This window comes from Onychomys torridus, chromosome 19, assembly GCF_903995425.1.
Source record: "Onychomys torridus chromosome 19, mOncTor1.1, whole genome shotgun sequence".
NCBI classification, from domain to species: Eukaryota; Metazoa; Chordata; class Mammalia; order Rodentia; family Cricetidae; genus Onychomys; species Onychomys torridus.
This window is the reverse complement of record NC_050461.1, coordinates 541,829-567,180: the sequence shown is the minus strand read 5'-3', so window position 1 is coordinate 567,180 and position 25,352 is coordinate 541,829.

The following is a 25,352-nucleotide window of genomic DNA, read 5'->3' as shown; positions in this document are numbered from 1 at the left end:
TACTTGATCATGGTGGATAATTGTTTTGATGTGTTCTTGGAGTCTTTTTGCCAGTAATTTATTCAGTATTTTTGCATCAATGTTCATGAGGGAGATAGGTCTGTAGTTCTCTTTCTTTGTTGTATCTTTGTTTGTTTCAGGAATCAGGGTAATTGTAGCCTCATAGAAGGAGTTTGGTAATATTTCTTTTGCTTCTATTGTGTGAAACAATTTAAAGAGTATTGGTATTAAGTCTTCTTTGAAGGTCTGGTAGAATTCTGCACTGAAACCATCTGGTCCAGGGCTTTTTTTGCTTGGGAGACTTTTAATGATGGATTCTATTTCCTTAGGGGTTATTGGACTATTTAAGTAGTCTATCTGGTATTGATTTAACTTAGGTATGTGGTACCTATCCAGAAAATTATCCATTTCTTTTAGATTTTCCAGTTTTGTGGAGTAGAGGTTTTTGAAGTATGACCTGATGATTTTCTGGATTTCCTCATTGTCTGTTGTTATGTCCCCCTTTTCATTTCTGATTTTGTTAATTTGGACGCTCTTTCTATGTCTTTTGGTTAGTTTGGATAAGGGCTTGTTTATCTTGTTGATTTTCTCAAAGAACCAACTCTTAGTTTCATTGATTTTTTTTGTATTGTCCTCTTTGTTGCTATTTTATTGATTTCAGCTCTCAATTTGATTATTTCCTGGTGTCTCTTCCTCTTGGGTGACTTTGCTTCTTCTTGTTCTAGAGCTTTCAGGTGTTGTGTTAAGTCACTAGTGTGAGATTTCTCCAACTTCTTTATGTGTGCATTTAGTGCTATGAATTTCCCTCTTAGCACTGCTTTCATAGTGTCCCATAAGTTTGAGTATGTGGTGTATTCATTTTCATTGATTTCTAGGAAGTCTTTAATTTCTTTCTTTATTTCTTCCTTAACCCATTGGTGATTCAGTTGAGCATTATTCAGTTTCCATGATATTGTAGGTTTTCTGTAGTTTTTGTTGTTGTTGAAATCTAACTTTAAACCATAGTGGTTTGATAGAATGCAGGAGGTTATTCTAATTGTTTTGTATTTGTTGAGATTTGCTTTGTGGCCAAGTATGTGGTTGATTTTAGAGAAGGTTCCATGGGGTGCTTAGAAGAATATTATATTCTTTTATGTTAGGATGGACTGTTCTGTAGATATCTATTAAGTAAATTTGAGTCATAACATCAGTTAAGTCCTTTATTTCTATTTAAGTTTCTATTTGGCGATCTGTCTGGTGGTGAGAATGAGTTGTGGAAGTCTCCCACTATTAATTTGTGGGGTTTTATATGTGATTTAGGCTTTAGTAATGTTTCTTTTACATATGTAGTTGCCCTTGTGCTTGTGGCATTAGTGTTCAGAATCGAAACTTCATCTTGGAGGATCTTACTTGTGATGAGTACCTAATGTCCTTCTTGATCTCTTTTGATTGATTTTAGTTTGAAGTCTATTTTGCTGGATATTAGGATGGCTATGCCCACTTGCTTCTTAAAATCATTTGATTGGAAAGACTTTTTCCAGCCTTTTATTCTTAGCTAGTGTGTATCTTTGAATTTGAGGTGTTTTGTATGTAACAGAAAGATGGGTCCTGCTTTCATATCCATTCTGTTAGCCTGTGTGTTTTTATAGGTGCATTAAGTCCATTGATATTAAGGGATATTAATGACCAGTGATTGTTCATTCCTGTTATTTATTTATTTATTTATTTATTTATTTATTTATTTATTTGGTGGTAGTGTGTGTGTACTTCTCTTCTTTGGGGTTTACTGCTGTGGTGCTATCTTTTGCCTGTGTTTTTGAGGGTGTCTCTGACTTCCTCAGGTTGGAATTTTCCTTCTAGTGCTTTCTGTAGGGCTGGGTTTATGGATAAGTATTGTTTAAATCTGGTTTTGTCTTGGAAGGTCTTGTTCACTCCATCTATGATTATTGAAAGTTTTGCTGGGCATATTAGTCTAGGCTGGCATCCATGGTCTCTTAGTGTCTGCATTATATCTGTCCAGGTCTTTCTGGCTATCAACGTCTCCATTGAGAAATCAGGTGTTATTCTGATGGGTTTACCTTTATAAGTCACTTTGCCTTTTTCCTTTGCTGCCCTTAATATTCTTTCTTTATTCTGTAAGTTTACTTGTTTAATTATTATGCAGCGAGGGGACTTTTTTTTGGGGGGGGGGTCTAGTCTGTTTGGTGTTCTGTAGGCTTCTTTTATCTTCATAGGCATTCCCTTCTTTAAGTTGGGAAAGTTTTCCTCTATGATCTTGTTGAATATATTTTCTGTGCCTTTGAATTGGTTTTCTTCTCCTTCCTCTATCCCTATTATTTGTAGATTTGGTCTTTTCTTGATGTCCCAAATTTCTTGGACACTTTGGGTCATGACTTTGTTGGCTTTAGTCTTTTCTTTGACTGATTAATCTGTTTCTTCTAATCTATCTTCAACACCAGAGTTCCTCTTTTCCATCTCTTGCATTCTGTTGGTTATACTTGCATCTGAAGTTCCTGTTTGTTTACTCAGATTTTCTATTTTCAGCATTCCCTCTGTTTGTTTCTTTGTCATTTTTTCTATTTCCCTTTTCAGGTCTTGGACTGTTTCCCTCATCTGTTTCATTGCTTTTTCATGATTTTCTTTCATGGATTTATTGTTTTCTTCTGCTTCATTTGTCCTTTCTTTTAGCTTTTTATAGCGTTCTTCCCATTTTTTGTTTGTCTGTTCCTCTACTTTATTTTTGATTTCCTCTATATAAGCCTCTAGAATCTTCATGATATTATTCATAAGCTTTTTTTCTTCTGTTTCTTCCATTTTGTGATGTTCAAGTCTAGCTGTTGGAAGAAGGTTAGGTTCTGGTGATGCTGTATTGCTCTTATTTTTTGTATGTATTTCTGCCTTGACATCTCTCCATCTCCTTGTGGATTTGTTCTTGGTCTTATCAGTGCTCTTGGTCCAGACAGGGCTGACAGATTCAGGAAGCCTCTCTCTGGTCCAGATGGAAACTCTGGGCCAGATGGGAGCTGGGAGCTGGTCTCTGAGTCTCAGGCAGTGGCTGGGGTCTTGGGCAGATGGGTGTGGGGGCAGTGCGTGGAGATTTCAGAGTCTGCCAGGGATCTTGGAGAAGGGAAACCTTCGGGTGGGGGGTCCTGCCTGATGGCCAGAACCTGGGTTTAAGTTGGTCAGGTCTTCCCTGGAATGACTGGTTCCCAGGGATGGGACCTAGGAGCAGGCCTTTCTGGGCACGACCCCAGGCACTCACCTCTGGTCCAGATGGGAGTTCTGGGCCAGATGTGTGTATGACATTTTCTTAATCTATTCTTCAATTGAAGGGCATCTAGGTTGTTTCCAGGTTCTGGCTATTACAAATAGTCCTGTTATAAACATAGTTCAGCTAGTATCTTTGTGGTATGATTGAAGATTCCTTGGGTATATGCCCAAGAGTGGTATGGCTGGGTCTTGAGGTAAATTGAATCCCAATTTTCTGAGGCACAGCCATACTAAAATCCTTAGTGGTTGTATAAGTTTGCATTCCCATAAGGTCAACTCAAAAAAAAAAAAGTAGCCCTCCTCTACACAAATGATAAAAGGACTGAGAGAAGTTAGAGAAACATCACCCTTTACAATAGCCACAAATAATATAAAACAACTTGGGATAACACTAACTAAGCAAGTGAAGGACCTATTTCCCTTTCTTAATGAGATCTGTTTCCCCTAGTTCCTCACTTTATATCCAATCTCTATAGTTCTATGAATTGCAGCTTGATTATCAGCTTATATCAACTTAACACCTAATATCCATATGTAAATGAATACATACAATATTAGTCTTTCTGGATCAAGGTGACCTCACTCAGGATGATTTTTTTCTAGTTCTATCCACTTACAAGTAGTTTTAATTTTTTAACCATCTGAATTACAGCATTGTGTAAATATAGCACATTTTGTTTATCTAGTCCTTTGTTGAGGGATGTGTAAGTTGTTTCCAAATTGTGGGTGTTACAAATAGAGATGCAATGAATATACTTGAGCGAGTATCTCTGTGGTAGAATGAACTGTCCTTTGGGTTTATGCTGAAGAGTGGTAATAACTGGATCTTCAGTTAGATTGATTCTCATCTTTCTGAGGAAATGTCATATTGATTTCTACAGTGGTTGTTTAAATTTTCACCTCTCATCAATGGATGAGTGTTCCCCATACTTTACATCCTCACCAACATGAGCTATCATTTTTCTTTATTGATCTTAGCTAATCTGATGGTGTAAGATGAATTCTCAAAGTTGTTTTGATTTGTATCTCCCTGATGATTAAGGATGTTGAACATTTGAAAAAAAAATGTTTCTCAGAAATTTGTTTCCTCTTTTGGGAATTCTCTGTATGCCATTATAAAAAGATTTGGTTATTTGTTTTCTTGATATCTAGTTTTTTGAACTCTTTATATATTTTGAATATTAGTCCTCTATCAGATGTGGTGTTGGTAAGAAGCTTTCCCATTTGACATTGTCTGAATGATGCTGTCCTTAGTTATGCAGAAGATCTTCAGTTTCATAGTTCTCATTTATTAATTGTTGAACTTAGTGCCTGTTCTTACAGTGTTCATTTCAAAAAGTCTTTTCCTATGTCAGTGATTTCAAGGATATACTCCACTTTCTCTTTGTTCAGTGTATCTGGTTTTATGTTGAGGTTTTTGATCCATTTTTGAGTTGAGTTTTGTGCAGGATGGTAAATATGTATCTATTTGACTTTTTCTACATGCAGCCATCCCATTGGATTTGCACTACTTGTTGAAGATGCTGTCTTTTTTTCCACTATGTGTTTCTGGCTTCTTTATAAAATATCGTGTGTCTATAGATGTGCGGATTTATGTCTATGTCCTCAGATTGATTCCTTTGATCAAGTTATATGTTTTCATGCCAACAATAGGCTGTTTTTATTACTATAGCTCTATAGTACAACTCTTGAAATTAGAGACGGTCAGATCCCCCACAGTTCTTTCATTATTTAAAATTTTTTTTAATAAATAATTTTTTCTTTATTATTATGTGTTTTAAATTTTATACATCAGCCATGGGTTCCCCTGCCCTCCCCCCTCCCACCCTCACCCCCACCTTCCCCACCAGACCCTCCCCTCCATTCCCATGTCCTCCAGGATCAAGGTACCCCTGGGGATTCCTTTAAACCTGGTAGATTCAGTACAGGCAGGTCCTGTCACCTCCTTCCAGACTGAGCAAAGTATCCCTGTGTAAGCCCAAGGTTTCAAATAGCCAGCACATGCTATCCTGATTTTTTGTTGTTGTTGTTGTTGTTTCCATATGAAGCTGAGAATCATTTTTTTCAAGAACTGTGAAGAATGATGTTGAAACTCTGATGGGGATTGAATCTGTAGATTACTATTGGAGGTTGGGCATTTTTTACTATATGAATCCTATTGATCCATGAGCATGAGAGGTCTTTCTATCTTCTGATATCTTCTTAAATTTCTTTCTTCAATGTTTTAGAGATTTTTTTTTCCATACAAGTCTTATATGATAGCTTACCTGTTTGGTTAGAGTTACCTCACAATAGTTTATATTATTTGAGGCTATTGTGAAAGGTGTTTCTATGACTTCATTCTCAGTCTGTTTGCCATTTATATATAGTTGGGTTACTGATTTTTGTGAGTTAATTTTGTATCCACCTCCTTTTCAGAAAGTGTTTTTCAGTGAAATTTTTGGGGTCACTATCAAGTCATCTGCAAATAAAGATCCTTTGATTTCTTCTTTTCCAAATTGTAACCCTTCACTGTTCTTATTGCTCTAACTAAGACATCAAGTACTACATTGGTTAGATACTGAGAGAGTGAATAACCATATCTTGTTCATGATTTTAGTGGAAATGCATTGAGTTTCTCTCCATTAAATTGATGTTGTCCCTGGGCTTGCTGTAAACTGTCTTTATTATATTTAAGTATTCCCCTTGTATACTTAATCTCTCCAGGACACTTATTATGAAGGGATGTTCGATTGTATCAAAGGCTTTTTCTGCATTTAATTAGATGACAATGTGATAATTTATTGATTTTTGTATGCTGAACATTCTTTGCATCTCTAGGATGAAGCATACTTCATCATGGTGGATCATCTTTTTTATGTGTTCTTGGATTTGGTTTGCAAATATTTTATTGAGAATTTTAGCATCTGTGTTCATAAGGGAAACTGGGTTGTAATTCACTTTTTTTGCTGGGTCTTTATTTATTGGGTATTATGGCCAATGTGAAATGAATTAGGCAATATTTCTGTTTCTGATTTGTGGTATAATTTGAGGAGCATTGGCATTATTAATTAATTAATTTTCATTGAAAGTCTGGTAGAATTCTGTACTAAAACCATATGACAGTAGGATGGGGGGGGAGAGATTTTAATTACTATTTCTAGTTCACTAGAAGTTTTAAACCTGCTTATCTGATCTTGATTTAATTTCGGTAAGTGCTGTATACAAAGAAAATTATCTATTCTTTTAGATTTTTTCATCTTGAGGCCATATTTTTCAAGTATGCATCTATTTCTCTTTGAATATATATACCCAAAGGATGCTCAATCATACCACAAGGACATTTTCTCAACTATGTTCACAACAGCATCATTCACAATAACCAGGACCTGGAAACAACCTAGATGCCCCTCAACTAAAGAAAGAATAAAGAAAATATAGTACACTCACACAATGGCATATGGCTCAACAGTAAAAAAAAAAAAAAAAAAAAAAAAAAAAAAACAACAAAAAAAACAAAACAAACAATGCCATCATGAAATTTGCAGGTAAATGGGTAGAACTAGAAAAAAAAATATCTCGAGTGAGGTAACCAGACCCAGAAAGACAAACATGGTATGTACTCACTCATAAGTATATATTACATGGAAAGCAAAGGATAACCAGGCTAAAATCCATAATCCCATAGAAACTAGGTAGCAAGGCGGACCCTAAAAGAGAGACATGCATGAAACATCCTGGGAGGGGGAAATAGATAAGATCTCCTGGGTAAACTGCTAGATGGTAGCAGATAGAGGAGGGAATGGGGGATGAGAATATGAGGGAATGGGATGGTCAAGTAGATGGAGATGGGATGGTCAAATAGATGTAGAGGGAGAACAATGAAAGAGATATCTTGATAGAAATGGCTGTTGTGGGCTTGGGGAGAAACCTGGTGCTAAGGAAATTCCCAGAAATCCACAAGGATGACTCCAGCTAAGACTCCTAGCAATAGTGGAGAGGATGTCTGAATTGGCCTTCCCCTGTAATCAGATTGGTGACTACCCTAGTTGTCATCATAGAGCCTTCATCCAGTGACTGAAAGAAGCAGATGCAGAGATCCACAGCTAAGCATGTGGCTGAGCACCTAGAGTCCAGTCAAAGAGAGAGAGCAGGAATTGTATGAGCAGGCGTGATCGAGATCATGATGGGGAAACCCACAGAGACAGCTGACCCAAGCTATTAGTAGCTCATGGACCCTGGATGGATAGCTGGAGAACCTGTAGGGGACCAAACCAAGCCCTCTGAATGTGGGTGACAGTTTTGTGGTCTGGTCTGCTTATGGGGCTCCTGGAAGTGGGGCTTGGATTTATCCCTGGTACATGAACTGGCTTTTTGGAGCCCACTCCCTATAGTGGGATACCTTGCTCAGCCTTGATGCAGTGGGGAGGGGCTTAGGCCTGCCTTAATTGCCAGACTTTGTTGACTCTCTGAGGAGTGGGTAGGGGGTGGTGAGAGAGATGGAGAAGGGCAGGAGGAGGGGGAGGGGAAGAAACTGTGATTGGTATGTAAAATGAAAAAAATAAAAAGTGTGTTTGTGTGTGTGTGTGTGTGTGTGTGTGTGTGTGTGTGTGTGTGTGTGTGTTAAACCTACTATCTCAGAGAGGTTGAGTAACAACTAGCTAACCTTTTCTCCTTGCTGTCATCTCTAAAAGAGCATACTTCTGCTTCTGCTCTACCAAAGTGCCATGCCACTCAAAATCCTTCCCTATTACTTCCAGTGTGTCTCTATATTTCTTCCAGATGCCCTCTGGTGCTCTGTGATTACTTTCTGTCAACTAGTTGCTAACTCAGCCTCCTGACCAAAGGTTAATTTTATTTAGTTAACAAAAAATGCAAACTTGGAGTTCACAATGTGATCAAATATCCCCCAAGAGGTTGGAGTTTTCCCTCTAGGACATTATGTAGGGCTGGATTTGTTGCTAGATATTGTTAAATTGACTTTGTCTTGAAATATCTTGTTTTCTCCATCTATGGTGATTGAAAGTTTTTCTGGTTATAATAATGTGGGCTAGCATCTATGGGTCTATTAGAGTCTGTAGAACATCTGTCCAGACCTTCTTGGCTTTTATAGTCTCCTTTGGGGGAGTTGAGTGCAATTCCAATAGGTCTACCTTTTTACGCTACTTGGATTTTTTTTAACTTGGCCTTTTTCCTTTTTAGCTTTTAATAATCTTTTTCTGTACATTTAGTGTTTTGATTATTATATAACATGGGAGATTTCTTTTGTGATCCAATCTATTTAGTGTTCTGTAAGCTTGTTGTGCCTCTATAGACATCTCCTTCTTTAGGTTAGGAAATTTTCTTCTATGATTTTGTTAAATATATTTTCTGGGTTTGTGAGCTGGGTTTCTTTTTTTTTTTTTTTCACACCTATTATTTTTAGGTTTTGTCTTTTCATGGTGTTCCAGATGTCCTTGATGTTTTGGATTAGGAGTTTTTAAACATTTTCTTTGACCAATGAATCTTTTTTTTCTATTGCACCTTCAATGTTTGAGATTCTTTCTTTTGTCTATTGTACTCTGTTGGTGATGCTTGCACCTGTAGTTCCTGCGCACTTACCCAGATTTTCCATCTCCAGAATTCCCTCAGTTTGTATCTTCTTTATTGCTTCTATTTCAATTTTTAGGTCTTGAAAAATTTCTTTCATCTGTTTGGTTTTTGTTTGATTTTTCTGAAATTTTGGGGTTTTTGTTTTGTTTTTTTGGCTTTTGTGGCATTCTCTAAGGTATTTATTGATTTCATCCCATTTTTTTGTTTGTCTTTCCCTCAATTTCTGTGGTTGATATATTGTTCACTCCAATAAACTTATCTAGAGGTCAGAGAACAGAACAGACATTGCATTAAACATAGGTTTAGGCAATGTTAGCACACACCTTTAATCCCAGAGATCTTTCTGGGTCTCTGTGAGTTCAAAGCCACACTGGAAACAGCCAGTCATGGTGACACACACCTTTAATCCCAAGAAGTGATGGCAGGAAGAAGAAAGGTATATAAGGCGTGAGGACCAGGAACTAAAGCCTTTTTTAAGCTTTTAGCTTTTAACAGCAGTTCAGCTGAGACCATTCGGATAAGGATTCAGAGGCTTCCAGTTTGAGAAAACAAGATCAGCTGAGGAATTGGCAAGGTGATGTTGGATGTGGCTTGTTTTGTTTCTCTGATCTTTCAGCATTCACCCTAATACCTGGCTCCAGGTTTGTTTTTATTAATAAGACTTTTTAAGATTCATGCTACAAATTTCTTTAATGGTGATTTTTCATTTCCTCTTTAAGGACCTCTGTCATCTTCATCAAGTTGGCTTTAAGGTCATTTTCTTGTGTTTCTGGTGCACTGGAATATTCAGGTCTTCCTGTTGCACCTGGTGGTGCCTTATTGCCATGGCTGTTTTAATTGTATTCTTACACTGGCATTTAGGTATCTGAGTTTGGAATGACTATTCTTGATGTCTATTGTTATGCTGTCCCCTCTAAGTTCTATCTTAATTCTGCCCGATCTAGGTTCTCGTCCATCTAGTTCTTTCCAATCTCAGCTCCTCTCTCATCTTGTTCTTTCCCATCTGGCCCTTCCTCACATTCATCTTGTTTTTCTAGTACTCACTTTTAACTCTTCAGTCTAGTTCTTCTCCATCTAGTTTGTTCTTCTCCAGCTCTTACCCATCTAGTTTTTCCATTCTCTTTTCTCTTCTCTGACTCATCCTCAAGTTCTCTCTCCCAAAAACCTACTGTGAGTTGCCTCAGACCTCTTTGTTCTCTGTCCTCAACTTTTCTAGGGTATTTCATTATAAACCCAACCAATAGCAATCCTTCTCCTCCAGCCAGGTCACCAGGCTTAAATTCCTACAGGGTCATAAAGGCAGGTAAGAATTTTCCCCCAGCAATGACTGTCAGTCTTTCTTTTATAACCCCCAAAGTGAGTAGTTAAAGGCAGAAGTCAACTGAGAGCTAATATCAGTTAGTATATCAAAAAGGGAATTTATGTGCTTAATCTACATTCCTAGAAGTAGTTAGGTAATAAGTTGGGAATCTATTATGTTAGTAAGGTTGTATAAGAAAGGAGTGTCTCAGCTAAAATTGCACAAGAAATAAAGCTAACTAACTGACCTAGGAGACAGGCATTGTTTCCAGAAGAGTGTTAACTTAGTTCAGGAGATCATCTGGCCTTGGATCCTTGATAGGTATTTTAGATAGATACACTGTTAGGAGTTCTTGGAAGCATACAAGAAAATCATTGTAGAAACCAGCTAATATATATACAAAAGCTAAAATATCACCAAGACTTCTTAAGCCATGGCTTGACCTTTGGAAAAGGTCCTTGACCTTTTCAAGTAGTAGCTTTTGTCATAATAGCTGTATTCCATTACATTTTCCTATGACCTGCAGTACCACCTGAGCAGCCAAGCCATTGCCAGAGAAGCAGGCTGGTAACTGCTTCTATTACTTTAACTATTCTATTGCTGGATGAAATAGCAGTAGATTAAGGTACAGCCACTGTACTGAAGTTGAAACAACAACCCAAGGAAATTAATAACTATATCCACAAAAACACAGGCAATAGATAATCTAATAACAGCAAAATCCAAAGAAGGGGGACACACAGACATATACACACTACTACTACTACTACTACTACTACTACTACTACTACTACTACAATCACCACCATCAACAAAATAACAGAAATTAGGAATCACTGGTCATTAATATTTCTCAATATCAATGGACTCAATTCACCAATAAAAAAGACCCAGGCTAAAAGAATGGATATGCAAACAGGATCCATTCTTCTGCTGCATAATACAAGAAACACCTAAACATCAAAGATAGACATTAACTCAGAGTAAGGGGTTGGAAAAAGATTTTCCAATAAAATGGACCTAAGAAGCAAACTGATGTAGCTATCCTAATATCTAACGAAATAGACTTCAAACCAAAATTAATCAAAAGAGATGGAGGGCATTGCCTACTCATTAAAAAAAATCCAACAATGATGATGTCTCAATTTTTAATATTTATGTCCAACTGCAAGTACCCACTTTTGTAAAAGAAATCTTACTAAAGTTTAAATCACACATTGAACCCCCCATTAATAGTGGGAGACTTCACCACTCAAGTGTCACCAGTGCACAGGTCATCCAGACAGAAACGAAAAAGAGAAATAATGGAATTAACATGTTATAACCCAAATGGACCTAGCCAATATCTACAGAATGTTTCACTCAAACACAAAAGAATACACCATCTTCTTGCACTTTATGGAACATTCTCCAAAACTGACCAATACTCAAGTCACAAAGTAAGTCTCAACAGATACAAGAAAATTGACATAACCCTCTGTGTTTTATCAGACCACCATGGATTAAAGCTGGATTTCAACAGCAACAGAAAAAAACTGAAAGCCTACAAACTTGTGCAAACTGTACAACTCTCTACTGAATTACCAGTGGGTCAAGAAGAAATAAAGAAAGAAATGAAAGACTTCATAGAATTCAATTAAAATGAATGCACACTATACCTAAACATAAGGGACACAGTGAAAGTGGTGCAAAGAGGAAAGTTCATAGCACCAAGTATCTTTATAAAGAATTTGGAGAAATCTAACACTAGTGACACCTGAAGTCTCTGAGCAAAAAGAAGCTGATACACCCAAAAGGAATAGATGTCAGTAAATAAACAAATTGAGGGCTGAAATCAATAAAATAGAAACAAGAGAACCATAGAAAATATCAGTGAAACCAAAAGTTGGTTATTTGAGCAAAGCAACATTGTAGACAAATGCTTACTAAAAACTAAGTAACTGAAAGACACAGAGAATATTCAAATTGACAAAATCTGAAATGAAAAGGGGGACATAACAACAGACACTGAGGAAATCCAGAGAATCATTAGGTCATACTTCAAAAACCCATACTCCACAAAATTGGAGAATGTAAATGAAATAGACAATTTTCTCAATAGATGCCACTTACCAAAGTTCAATCAAGATTAGATAAACAATTTGAATAGACCTTCAATCCCTAAGAAAATAGAATCAATCATTAAAAGTCTCCCAACCATAAAATAAAATAAATAAAATAAAAAGCCCAGACCAGATGGTTTCAGTTCAGAATTTCAAATAAGAACTAATACCAATACTCCTCAAATTGTTCCACACAATAGAAACAGAAGGAATATTGTCAAATTCTTTTTATGATGTCACAATCAACCTGATACCCAAACCACAAAAGACTCAACAAAGAGAATTACAGACCAATTTCCCTCATGAACATTGATGCAAAATTATCCAATAAAATACTTGCAAACCTAATCCAGGAACACATAAAAAATCATCTATAGGTAGAAGTTTCTGTTCCACCCCCATTTCCCAAATATCCAGCAGCCACTTCCCAAATTACCACACAGAAGCTTGGATTAATTATAATTGCTCAACCATTAGTTCAGGCTTATTACCAACTAGCTCTTACACTTAAACTAACTCAAAATTCTTTTCTACATTTAGCTACATGGCTTGGTACCTTTTCTCTGTTTGGCATTATCATCTTCCTTTCTCTGTGTCTGGTTGGTGATTCCTGATTCTGCCCTTCCTCTTCCCAGCATTCTCCTAGTCTGGTCACCCCACCTATACTTCCTGCCTGGCTACTGGCCAATCAGTGTTTTATTAAACCAATTAGAGTGACAAATCTTTACAATGTATAAGAGCATTATCAAACAGCAGTCATCTACCATGATCAAGTATTCTTCATCCCAGAGATACAGGGATGGTTTGACATATGAAAAATCTGTCAATGTAATCCATAATATAAACAAAATGGAAAGAAAAAAAACCACATGATCATCTCAGTAGCTGTTGAAAATGCCTTTAACAAAATCCAACATCCCTTCATGATAAAAGTTTTGGAGAAATCAGGTGCACAAGGGACATACCTAAACATAATAAAGGCAATTTACAGCAAGACAATAGCCAACATCAAACTAAATGGAGATTCCACTAAAATCAGGAATAAGACAAGGCTGTTTATTCTCTCCATATATATTCAATATAGTACTTGAAGATTTAGCTAGAGTAATAAGTCAACTGAAGGTGATCAAGAGAATATAAATTGGAAAAGAAGAAGTCAGACTTTCCCTACTTGCAGATGATATGATATTATACGTAAGGGACCTCAAAAATTCTACCAGGGAAATTCTACAACTGGTAAACACCTTCAGTGATATTGCTGGATACAAGACTAACTAAAAGAATCAGTAGCTCTCTTATATACAAATGATAAATGGGCTGAGAAAGAAAACAGGGAAACAACACCCTTTACAATAGCCACAAATAATATAAAACATCTTGAGGTAACTCTAACAAAGAAAGTGAAAGATTTGTATGACAATTTCACAAAATAGAAACAGAAGGAACATTGGCAAATTCAGCTTATAATATTAGAGTTACCCTGATACCCAAACCACACAAATACTAAATAAAGAAGAAAATTTCAGACCAATTTCCCTCATGAACACTGATGCAGATATTCTTCATAAAATATTTCCAATACAATTTAACTCTTTGAAGAAAGAAAGAAGATATCAGAAGATGGAAAGATCATCCATGCTCATGAATCTGTAGTAGGATAACATAGTAAAAATGGCTATCTTACCAAAACCAATCTACAGTACAATGTAACCCCCATTAGAGTTCCAACAGAATTCTTTACAGATCTTGAAAGAATAATACTCAACTTAATATGGAAAAGCAAAAACCACAGGATAGCTAAAATTATTCTGAGTAATGAAAGAACTTCTGGAGGTATCACTATCTCTGATTTCAAGCTGTAAAACATAGCAATAAAAAGTGCCTGGTATTGGCATAAAAACAGATACGTGGATCAATGGAATTGAATAAAAAACCAAACAGTAAATTCTCACACCTATGGACACTTGTTTTTCAATAAAGAAGCCAGAAATATACAATGGAAAAAAGGAAGCATCTTCATCAAATGATGCTGGTCCAACTGGATGTTGATATGTAGAAGAATGCAAATAGATTTATATCTATTACCCTTTAGAAAACTCAAGTCGAAGTGGATCAAAGACCTATACATAAACCAGATACATTAAAGCTGATAGAAGAGAAAGTGAGGAATAGCCTTGAATGAATTGGCACAGGAGACAACTTCCTGAACAGAACACAAATAGAGCAAGTACTAAGACTAAAAATTAATAAATGGGACCTCATGAAACTGAAAAGCTCTTGGAAGGCAGTGGACACTATCAAAAAGACAAAATGGCAGCCTATAGAATAGGAAAATATCTTCACCAACTTCATATATGATAGAGGGCTGATATCCAAAATATATAAAGAACTCCAGAAACTAGAGATCAACAAACCAAATAATCCAATTAAAAATGGGGTACAGATCTAAACAGAGAATTCTCAACAGAGGACTCTCAACTGGCTGAGAATCACTTAAAGAAATGTTCAGCATCCTTAGCCATCAGAGAAATGCAAATGAAAACTACACTGAGATTCCATCTTACACCTGTCAGAATGGCTAAGGTCAAAAACACAAGTAACATCTCATGCTGGAGAGGATGTAGAGCAAGGGGAACACTCCTCTACTGATGGTAGGAGTGCAAACTCATACAGTCACTTTGGAAATTAATGTTTTGCAGAAAATTGGGAACCAATCTACCTCAAGACCCAGCTATACTACTCCTGGGCATATGCTCAAAGGATGTGCAATCATACCACAAGGACACTTGCTCAACTGTGTTCATAGCAACTTTATTCATAATAGCCAGAAACTGGAAGCAATCTAGATATCCCTCAACCAAAGAATGGGTGAAGAAAATGTGGTATATTTGTACAATGGAGTATTCTTAGCTTTTAAAAACAATGGGATTATGATATTTGAAAGCAAATGGATGGAACTAGAAAAGATCATCCTGAGTGAGATAACCACACCCAGAAAGACAAACAATATGTACTTCAACTAGCCATAAAGGACAACCGTGCTACAATGTACAGACCCAGAGAAGTTAAGTAACAAGGAGAGCTGGAGTAGGGGGAAGTGGCACATGAATCTCACTGTGACACTGAAACATTGAGGGTGGATGGGGGAAGGGTCTCAATGGGGGGCAGGGATGAGAACAGGAGGGATCAGGTAGGGGTAGGATGGAGGGTGAGAGTATTGGGAGAGACAGTGGGAATCATTGCTTCTCTGGGAAGAGCTAGAAACCTGGCACAATGGAAACTCAGGAACCTATTAGGGTGACCCTAGCTAATACTTCTAGCAATGAGTGATACAGAATCTGAACTAGCCATCTCCTGAAACTGGGGATTAACTCATAACTTCCAGTGGAGGGACTAGGACACCAATCCAGCTACAAAACCTTTGACCTACAATTTGTCCTGCTTACAAGACATGTTGGGATAAAGGTGGCACAGAAATGTGAGAATGGCCACCACATTACTGATCCAGCTTGAGACCCATACCATGAGAAAGAGCTCACTGCTAACACTGCCTGGAGTACTGGGCATGATTGTCCAGAGACCTGAGATAGAATCAAACATGAAAAAAGTCACTGATATTCTGCTGTACTCATAGATTGTTGCCTAGCCCAGTGGATAGCAAAGAGGCTTCACCTAGCAACCAATGGAAACAGATGCAGAGACCCACAGCCAACATTATGCAGACCTTGGGCAATCCTGTGGAAGAGAGGAAGAAAGGGTTGTAAGAGTCAGAGGGATCAAAGACAACACAAGAAAACCCACAGAATTAACTAACCTGGGCTTATAGGAGCTCACAGAGACTGAATTGACAACCAGGGATCCTGAACGAGACTGACCTAGATCCTCTGCATATATGTGACAATTGTGTAGGCTGTTTTCTTGTGGAACATCTAGTGGTGAGAGCAGTGTCTGTAACTCTGTTGCCTGCTTTTAGGACATTTTACTCCTACTGGGTTGCCTTGTTCAGCCTTAATAGAAGAGGAGGTGCCTAGTCTCACTGCAACTTGATAAACCATGGCTGGTTGATGTCCATGGGAGGCCTATCCTTTTCTGAAGAGGAGTGAACAGTGGGGGGGGGGCTAGGAAGAGAGAAGGGAGGGGAAAGTATGGTCAGGATGTAAAAACAAGCAAACAAATAAATAAATACACAAAAAGATGCCCTGATTAGGTCTGCTTTTATAAATTCCGTGGTCTTTTCCCCTTGCAACTTTTAGTATTCTTTTTTTGTTCAGCATTTTTTTGTTTATTTCTCAAGACAGGGTTTCTCTCTGTGTAGTTTTGGTGCCTGTCCTGGATCTCACTCTGTAGATCAGGCTGGCCTCAAACTCACAGAGATCCACCTGGATCTACCTCTCAAGTGCTGGGATTAAAGGCCACCACTGCCCAGCTGTTCTGCATATTTAATGTTTTGATTATTATTGGAGACTATGGGGGTCCAGCCACTTGAGAGTCCCCTCCCAGGGTCTGTGAAGATTCTACAACAAGGTGCTCATTTAATCTTTGATGATAGGAAATGAATCTACATTCATGAAACTCCTTAGTCCATGCACTGTATTATTCTGTGTCAGTACTCTTTCTACACAGCTTCTATTCTGCTTTCATGCCTAGCTCCTTTATTGCCTGATTTCTCTCTATATTTACTTGCTGTCCCCTCTGTGTTCTATCTTAATTCTCTCATAATAGTTCTGCCCCACCTAGATACTCATCCATCTAGTTCTTTCCCATTTTAGTTCATCCCTCATCTCTTTATTTCTCATCTTGTTCTTCCCCATCTGGCTCTCCTTCATCTTCTATTTCATTCCTCTAGTACTTTCTTCTAGCCCTTCAATCTAGTTCTTCCCCATTTTAGTTCATTCCCTTTCAGTCTTACCCATCTAGTTATTCTGTTCTCTTTTCTCTTCTTCATCTAGTCCTCAAGTTCTATATGTCAAATCCTCCTCTTAAGTCTTCTTATACCTTTCTGTTTGCTACCCTCAAATTCTCTAGGGTATTCAGTTATATACCCAAGCAATAGCAATCCTCTGGTAGAGGAAGGTCACCAGGCTTGAGTTCTTACAGGGTCATAGAGGCAGATAAGAGTTTTCCTCAGGCAATGACCACCAGGCTTTCTTTTAGCATGCCATAAGGGAGGGGTAAAGGAAGAGGTCAACTGAGAACTAATGACCTGTTAGTATATCAAAAAGAGAATTTATGTGCTCAACCTACATTCTTAGAAGTTGTTAAGGAAGAAGTTAGGAGTCTGGAGGTGAGTGCCTGAGTTATAGTCTGTGAGGCAACTGCGCCTGGGTCCCACCACTGGACACAGGCCACTCCAGGAGGACCTGAACAACTTGGCCCCAGTTGCCTGCCAATCTGCAGGCCCTGCAGGAAGGCTCCATCCCCTTTTCCAAGACTGCAGGCAGACCCTGAAGTCTCCACACCCTGCCCCCACACCCATTTGCCTGAGACCCCAGCCACTTCCTGAGACTCAGAGACCAGCCCCCAGCTTCCATCCTGCCCTGGAACTCCCATCTGGACCAGAGACCAGAGGAACTCCCATCTGGACAAGAGGAGCTCCCATCTGGACAAAATAAGAAGACATCAGGGACTTCCTGAGACTCAGAGTCCAGCCCCTCAGCTCCTATACAGCCAGCATTCTCATCTGGACCAGCGCTCCCATCTGGCCCAGAGCTTCCATCTGGACCAGAGAGAGGCTCCCTAAATCTGTCAACTCTCTCTGGACCAAGTACACTGATAAGACCAAGAACCAACACAGGAGGAGATGGGCAGACGTCAAGGCAGAAGTACATACAACAAAATAAAGAGCAACACAGCATCACCAGAACATAGCCCTTCTCCAACAGCTAGACCTGAACATCAAGGAATGGAAGAAGAAGAAGAAAACAACCTTATAAGTAACATCATGAAGAGGCTAGAGCCTTATATAGAAGAAATCAAAAATAAAGTGGAGGAACAGACAAACAAAAAATGGGAAGAACGCTATAAAAGACTAGAGGAAAGGACAATTAAAGCAGAAGAAAACAATAAATCCTTGAATGAAAATCATGAAAAAGCAAGGGAGACAATCCAAGACCTGAAGAGGGAAATAGAAAAATGAAGAAGACACTAGCAGAAGGAAGGTTGGAAATAGAAAATCTGAGTAAACAAACAGGAACCTCAGAGGCAAGTATAACTAACCAACAGAATGCAAGAGATGGAAGAGACGATCTCTGGTGTTGAAGATACGGTAGAAGAAATAGATTCATCAGTCAAAGATAACACTAAAACCAAGAAAGTCATGACCCAAAATGTCCAAGAAATTTGGGACACCATGAAAAGACCAAACCTACAAATAATAGGGATAGAGGAAGGAAAAGAATACCAACGCAAAGCCACAGAAAATATATTTAACAAGATCATAGAAGAAAACTTCCCCAACTTAAAGAAGGAAATGCCTATGAAGATAAAAGAAGCCTATAGAACACCAAAAAGACTAGACCCCCAAAAAAGTCCCCTTGCCACATAATAATTAAACAACTAAATGTACAGAATAAAGAAAGAATATTAAGGGCAGCAAAGGAAAAAGGCCAAGTGACTTATAAAGGTAAACCCATCAGAATAACACCCGATTTCTCAATGGAGACTTTGAAAGCCAGAAGGACCTGGACAGATATAATGCAGACACTAAGAGACCATGGATGCCAGCCTAGACTAATATACACAGCAAAACTTTCAATCATCATAGATGGAGTGAACAAGACCTTCCAAGACAAAACCAGATTTAAACAATACTTATCCACAAACCCAGCCCTACAGAAAGCACTAGAAGGAAAATTCCAACCTAAGGAAGGCAGATACACCCATGAAAACACAGGCAATAGATAAAACCACAGCAGTAAACCCCAAAGAAGAGAAGTACACACACTCTACCACCAAAAAATAAAAGTAACAACAGGAACGAACAATCACTGGCCATTAATATCCCTTAATATCAATGGACTTAATTCACCTATAAAAAGACACAGACTAACAGAATGGATATGAAAACAGGACCCATCTTTCTGCTGCATACAAGAAACACACCTCAAATTCAAAGACAGACACATCCTAAGAATAAAAGGCTGGGAAAAGACTTTCCAATCAAATGGTCTTAAGAAGCAAGCTGGTATAGCCATCCTAATATCCAGCAAAATAGACTTCAAACTAAAATCAATCAAAAGAGATGATGAAGGACATTACATACTCATGGCGGGAAAGATCCACCAAGATGAAGATTCAATTCTGAACATTTATGCCCCAAACACAAGGGCACCCACATATGTAAAGGAAACATTACTAAAGCTTAAATCACATATAAAACCCCACACATTAATAGTGGGAGACTTCAACACCCCACTTTCACCTTTGGACAGATCGGCCAAATTGAAACTAAAGAGAGATATAAAGGATTTAACTGATGTTATGGCACAAATGGACTTAATCAATATCTACAGAACATTCCACCCAAACAAGAAAGAATATACCTTGTTTTCAGCACCCCATGGAACCTTCTCTAAAATCGACCACATACTTGGCCACAAAGCAAATCTCAACAGATACAAAACAATTGGAATAACCCCCTGTGTTCTATCAGACCACCATGGTTTAAAGTTAGATTTCAACAACAACAAAAAAAGCTACAGAAATCCTACAATTTCATGGAAACTGAACAATGCTCAACTGAATCACCAATGGGTTAAGGAAGAAATAAAGAAAGAAATTAAAGACTTCCTAGAGATCAATGAAAATGAATACACCACATACTCAAACTTATGGGACACTATGAAAGCAGTGCTAAGAGGGAAATTCATAGCACTGAATGCCCACATAAAGAAGCTGGAGAAATCTCACACTAGTGACTTGACAACACACCTGAAAGCCCTTGAACAGGAAGAAGCAAAGTCTCCCAGGAGGAACAGACGCCAGGAAATTATCAAATTGAGAGCTGAAATCAGTAAACTAGAAACAATACAAAGGGTTAATGAAACAAAGAGTAGGTTCTTTGAGAAGATCAACAAGATAGACAAGCCCTTATCCAAACTAACCAAAAGACAGAGTGAGAGCATCCTAATTAACAAAATCAGAAATGAAAAGGGGGACATAACAACAGACAATGAGGAAATCCAGAGAATTATCAGGTCATACTTCAAAAACCTCTACTCCACAAAACTGGAAAATCTAAAAGAAATGGATAATTTTCTGGATAGGTACCACATACCTAAGTTAAATCAAGACCAGATAAACCATTTAAATAGTCCAATAACCCCTACGGAAATAGAATCCATCATTAAAAGTCTCCCAACCAAAAAAAGCCCTGGACCTGATGGTTTCACTGCAGAATTCTACCAGATCTTCAAAGAAGACTTGATACCAATACTCTTTAAGTTGTTCCACACAATAGAAGAAGAAGGAATATTACTAAACTCCTTCTATGAGGCTACAATTATCCTGATTCCCAGACCAAACAAAGATGCAACAAAGAAAGAGAACTACAGACCAATCTCCCTCATGAACACTGATGCAAAAATACTCAATAAAATTGTGGCAAACAAACTCCAAGAACACATCAAAACAATTATGCTGTGGATATTGCTCTGTATAAATAAAATCCTCTTTGGCCAGTGGCCAGGCAGGAGGCATAGGCGGGACAAGAGAGAAGAGAATTCTGGGTAGTGGAAGGCTGGATGGGGACACTGCCAGGTGCCGCCAGGAGAAGCAAAGTGTAAAGACACTAGTAACCCACAAGCTACGTGGCAAAGTATAGATTAATAGAAATGGGCTAAATATAAGAGTAAAAGCTAGATAATGGTAGCCTGAGCTAATAGCCAAGCAGTTTAAATAATATAAGTGTCTGTATGATTATTTTATACATGGGTTGTGGGACTGCTGGGGGCTTGGTGGCACCTGGAGAGAAGCTCTCCAGCTACAAATGGCGCCCAACGTGTTTGCAAGAGTTTCCATCTAAAACCTGAGAAAAAAAAGATTCTAAAACGGAGCTAAAAACAGCTTCCTAATTGTCCCTCTCAAGTTAGTGGAAGCCTGTGTGTTTGAGCTACTGTGGCGGGTTCCTGGCGTGTGAGTCTGACCTGCAGTGTGTCGGGAATGAGGAGTCTACAAGAGGCACTTTGCTCTGCTGCATGGTGGATTTAGCCTTTTGGAGTTAAAAAAAAAAAAGAGTTTCTGGGCTATGCGCTGCTTTGATAGAACTGCTTCTGATAGTTGATGGTACACATGGCTCCAGACCCAGAGCTGGCGGTAAACTGTAACGCCATGTTGGGAAGCTGACATGGGTGGAGCCAGCAGCCACATGGGCGTTTCAGTCTTACAAAGATGGATATTACACAGAGAATCTGGTTTGTCTTGTCTTTGGGATTTTTAACTGCAGAAAAAGATTTGATTGTAAAAGCGGTTGAGTTAAACAAATATGTAAATTTTAAAGGTACCTTGACTTCAAAATTTGTATATAAGGATATGTTGCTTTGGAAAGGAGTCTCTGCTTTTGTTTCCACAGAAAGCCAGAGGCTGTGGATTTGTTCCAGATTAAGATACATCAGGTTTGATCAGCCAAGACCACCTGAAAGGTCTCCAATGACACCATGGCCCAGATGATACGACATCCAGAATGGTTTCAAGGCAACTGGCTCAGAGATTCACCCTAATGGACTACTCCATAATCCTAAAATTTTGATTGTGTCCCCATAAAATACAGCACCCCCCTCCAGCAGGAAGTAGTAAGAAAAACTACGCCCAAATTCCCAGCTGGCTTTGGAGATGGAATTGGCTCACTCCTTCTCTAAACCCAAGCACATTTTTAAAAGAAAAGGTTAAGAGATTCTTGTGTCCCAAATCAGAAGAGCCCTCTGGTGTGGGACAGAGAAAAACCAATATTTTTCTTTAAAGCAAGTTGATTATAAATGCGATCTCTTTCTAAAGAAGAAAAGAGGATATGATATAGATATAATAGGATAAAAGGGTAGATTAAGGAACTTCTAAAGAGCAACAACTTGTTTAAAATGTTTTATGTTGGTATAGACTTTAGTCTATTGATACAAACTTAAAGTTAATTTTGTTATACTGTGTGCATATTTCTACTCATGTTTAAGGTATTATGTTTGTATAGCTCATTTTAAATTGTAATGGATAATTAAAAATAGATTAATAACTGGTCATCTATGATAATCATACTCATAGCCATGTTAGTTAAGTCTTCTACGTATACATAGAGATATTTCAGATAGATAGGTAATCTTCAAATACTTCAAAGACCTACAGAATATGGCATTTAAAATATTTTTAAAATTTAGACTTTCTGGACAGTGAGACATGTCTGCTCCTGGCAGCACTGATTTACTTCAGAGAGGAGGATGGGCATGGAAGACACTTCATATCTTATCTTCACCTTGGCAAAATAGCCATTTGGGCAAGAAACTGTTCTTGCCTGGACTTCTTGATCGACTGGACATGCAGGACCCATAGAAAGGTGACCACTAAACTTTGCTTGATAAAATGGTCCTTCAGGTTCCTGCTTCGCAGAGGAAACTGCCAGACATCCTACAGGACACTGATAGAAGTGACAGAGAGACTCTAGTCCTGTGGGCTGAGGACAAATGCCCCAACTTTACAAAGGAACATTAGGTGACTGTCCAGGCTGCCAGCTGTCTCTGTCTACCTACAAGACTCCCGAAAGTTGCTCACATCCTTCTCCCAGTTCTGAGGTAATATTATATCCTTCTGAGGTCTTTGATGTGGTTGAAGGCTAGATAGTTATATTTTCCTCAGTTATGATAAAAGATAAGTTAGATATAAAACCTTAGACTCACAAATATAAGATAGATAGGATATCTTCTTTATTATTGTAACTGTAATTCTTGCTAGATAACTGTTTTGTTATATGTAATTGCAATTGTAAAAGTTAAAACCTTCCTTTAAAAGAAAGAAAAGGGGAAGTGCTGTGGATATTGCTCTGTATAAATAAAATGCTCTTTGGCCAGTGGCCAGGCAGGAAGCATAGGAGGGACAAGAGAGAAGAGAAATCTGGGTAGTGGAAGGCTGGGTAAGGACACTGCCAGCTGCCACCAGGAGAAGCAACATGTAAGCCACAAGCCACGTGGCAAAGTATAGATTAATAGAAATGGGCTAAATATAAGAGTAAAAGCTAGATAATGGTAGGCCTGAGCTAATAGCCAAGCAGTTTAAATAATATAAGTGTCTGTATGATTATTTTATACATGGGTTGTGGGACTGCTGGGGGCTTGGTGGCACCTGGAGAGAACCTCTTCAGCTACACAATTATCCACCATGATCAAGTAGGCTTCATCCCAGGGATGCAAGGGTGGTTCAACATACAAAAGTCCGTCAATGTAATACACGATATAAACAAACTCAAGGAAAAAAACATGATCATCTCCCTAGATACAGAAAAGGCATTTGACAAAATCCAACACCCCTTCATGATAAAGGTCTTGGAGCGATCAGGAATACAGGGAACATACCTAAACATAATAAAGTCAATTTACAGCAAGCCAACAGCCAACATCAAATTAAATGGAGAGAAATTCAAAGCAATACCACTAAAATCAGGAACAAGGCAAGGCTGTGCCCTCTCCCCCTACTTATTCAATATAGTACTTGAAGTTCTAGCCAGAGCTATAAGACAACATAAAGAGATTAAGGGGATACAAATTGGAAAGGAAGATTTCAAGCTCTCCCTATTTGCAGATGACATGTTAGTATACATGAGTGACCCCAAAAATTCAACCAAGGTACTGATACAGCTAATAAAAACCTTCAGCAAAATAGCAGGATACAAGATCAACTCAAAAAAATCAGAAGCCCTTCTATATACAGTATACAAACAGGCTGAGAAGGAAATCAGAGATACAACACCCTTTACAATAGCCACAAATGTTATAAAATACCTCGGGGTTACTCTAACTAAGCATGTGAAGGACCTATATGACAAGAACTTTAAGTCCCTGAAACAAGAAATTGAAGAAGATGTCAGAAAATGGAAAGATCTCCGATGCTCATGGATAGGCAGGATTAACATAGTAAAAATGGCGATCTTACAAAAAGCAATATACAGATTCAATGCAATCCCCATCAAATTACCAACACAATTCTTCACAGATCTGGAAAGAATAATATTCAACTTCATATGGAAAAACAAAAAACCCAGGATAGCCAAAAGAATCCTGTACAATAAAAGAACCTCTGGAGGCATCACAATCCTCTACCTCAAGCTCTACTATAGAGCTACTGTAATAAAAATAGCTTGGTACTGGCATAAAAACCGACATGTGGACCAATGGAATTGAATTGAAGACCCTGACATTAACCCGCACACCTATGAACATATAATTTTTGACAAAGAAGCCAAAAATGTACAATGGGAAAAAGAAAGCATCTCTAACAAATGGTGCTGGCATAACTGGATGTCAGTGTGTAGAAGGCTGGAAATAGATCCATATCTGTCACCATGCACAAAACTTAAGTCCAAGTGGATCAAAGACCTCAACATAAATCCAGCTACTCTGAACCTGATAGAATAGAAAGTAGGAAGTACTCTTGAATGCATTGGCACTGGAGATCACTTTCTAAATATAACACCAGTAGCACAGACACTGAGAGAAACAATCAATCAATGGGACCTGTTGAAACTGAGAAGCTCTTGTGGAGCAAAAGACACAGTCAACAAGACAAAGTAACATCCTACAGAATGGAAAAAGGTCTTCACCAACCCCACATCTGACAGAGGGCTGATATCCAGAATATATAAAGAACATAAGAATGTAGACATCAAAATGCCCAACAGTCCAATTAAGAAATGGGCTATGGAACTAAACAGAGGATTCTCCACAGAGGAAGTTCAAATGGCTGAAAGACATTTAAGGAATTGCTCAACATCCATAATTATCTGGGAAATGAAAATCAAAATGACACTGAGATACCACCTTACACCTGTCAGAATGGCTAAGATCAAAAACACAGAAGACAGCTTATGATGGCGAGGATGTGGAGCAAGGAGAATTATCCTCCACTCTTGGTGGGAATGCAAGCTTGTATAGCCACTT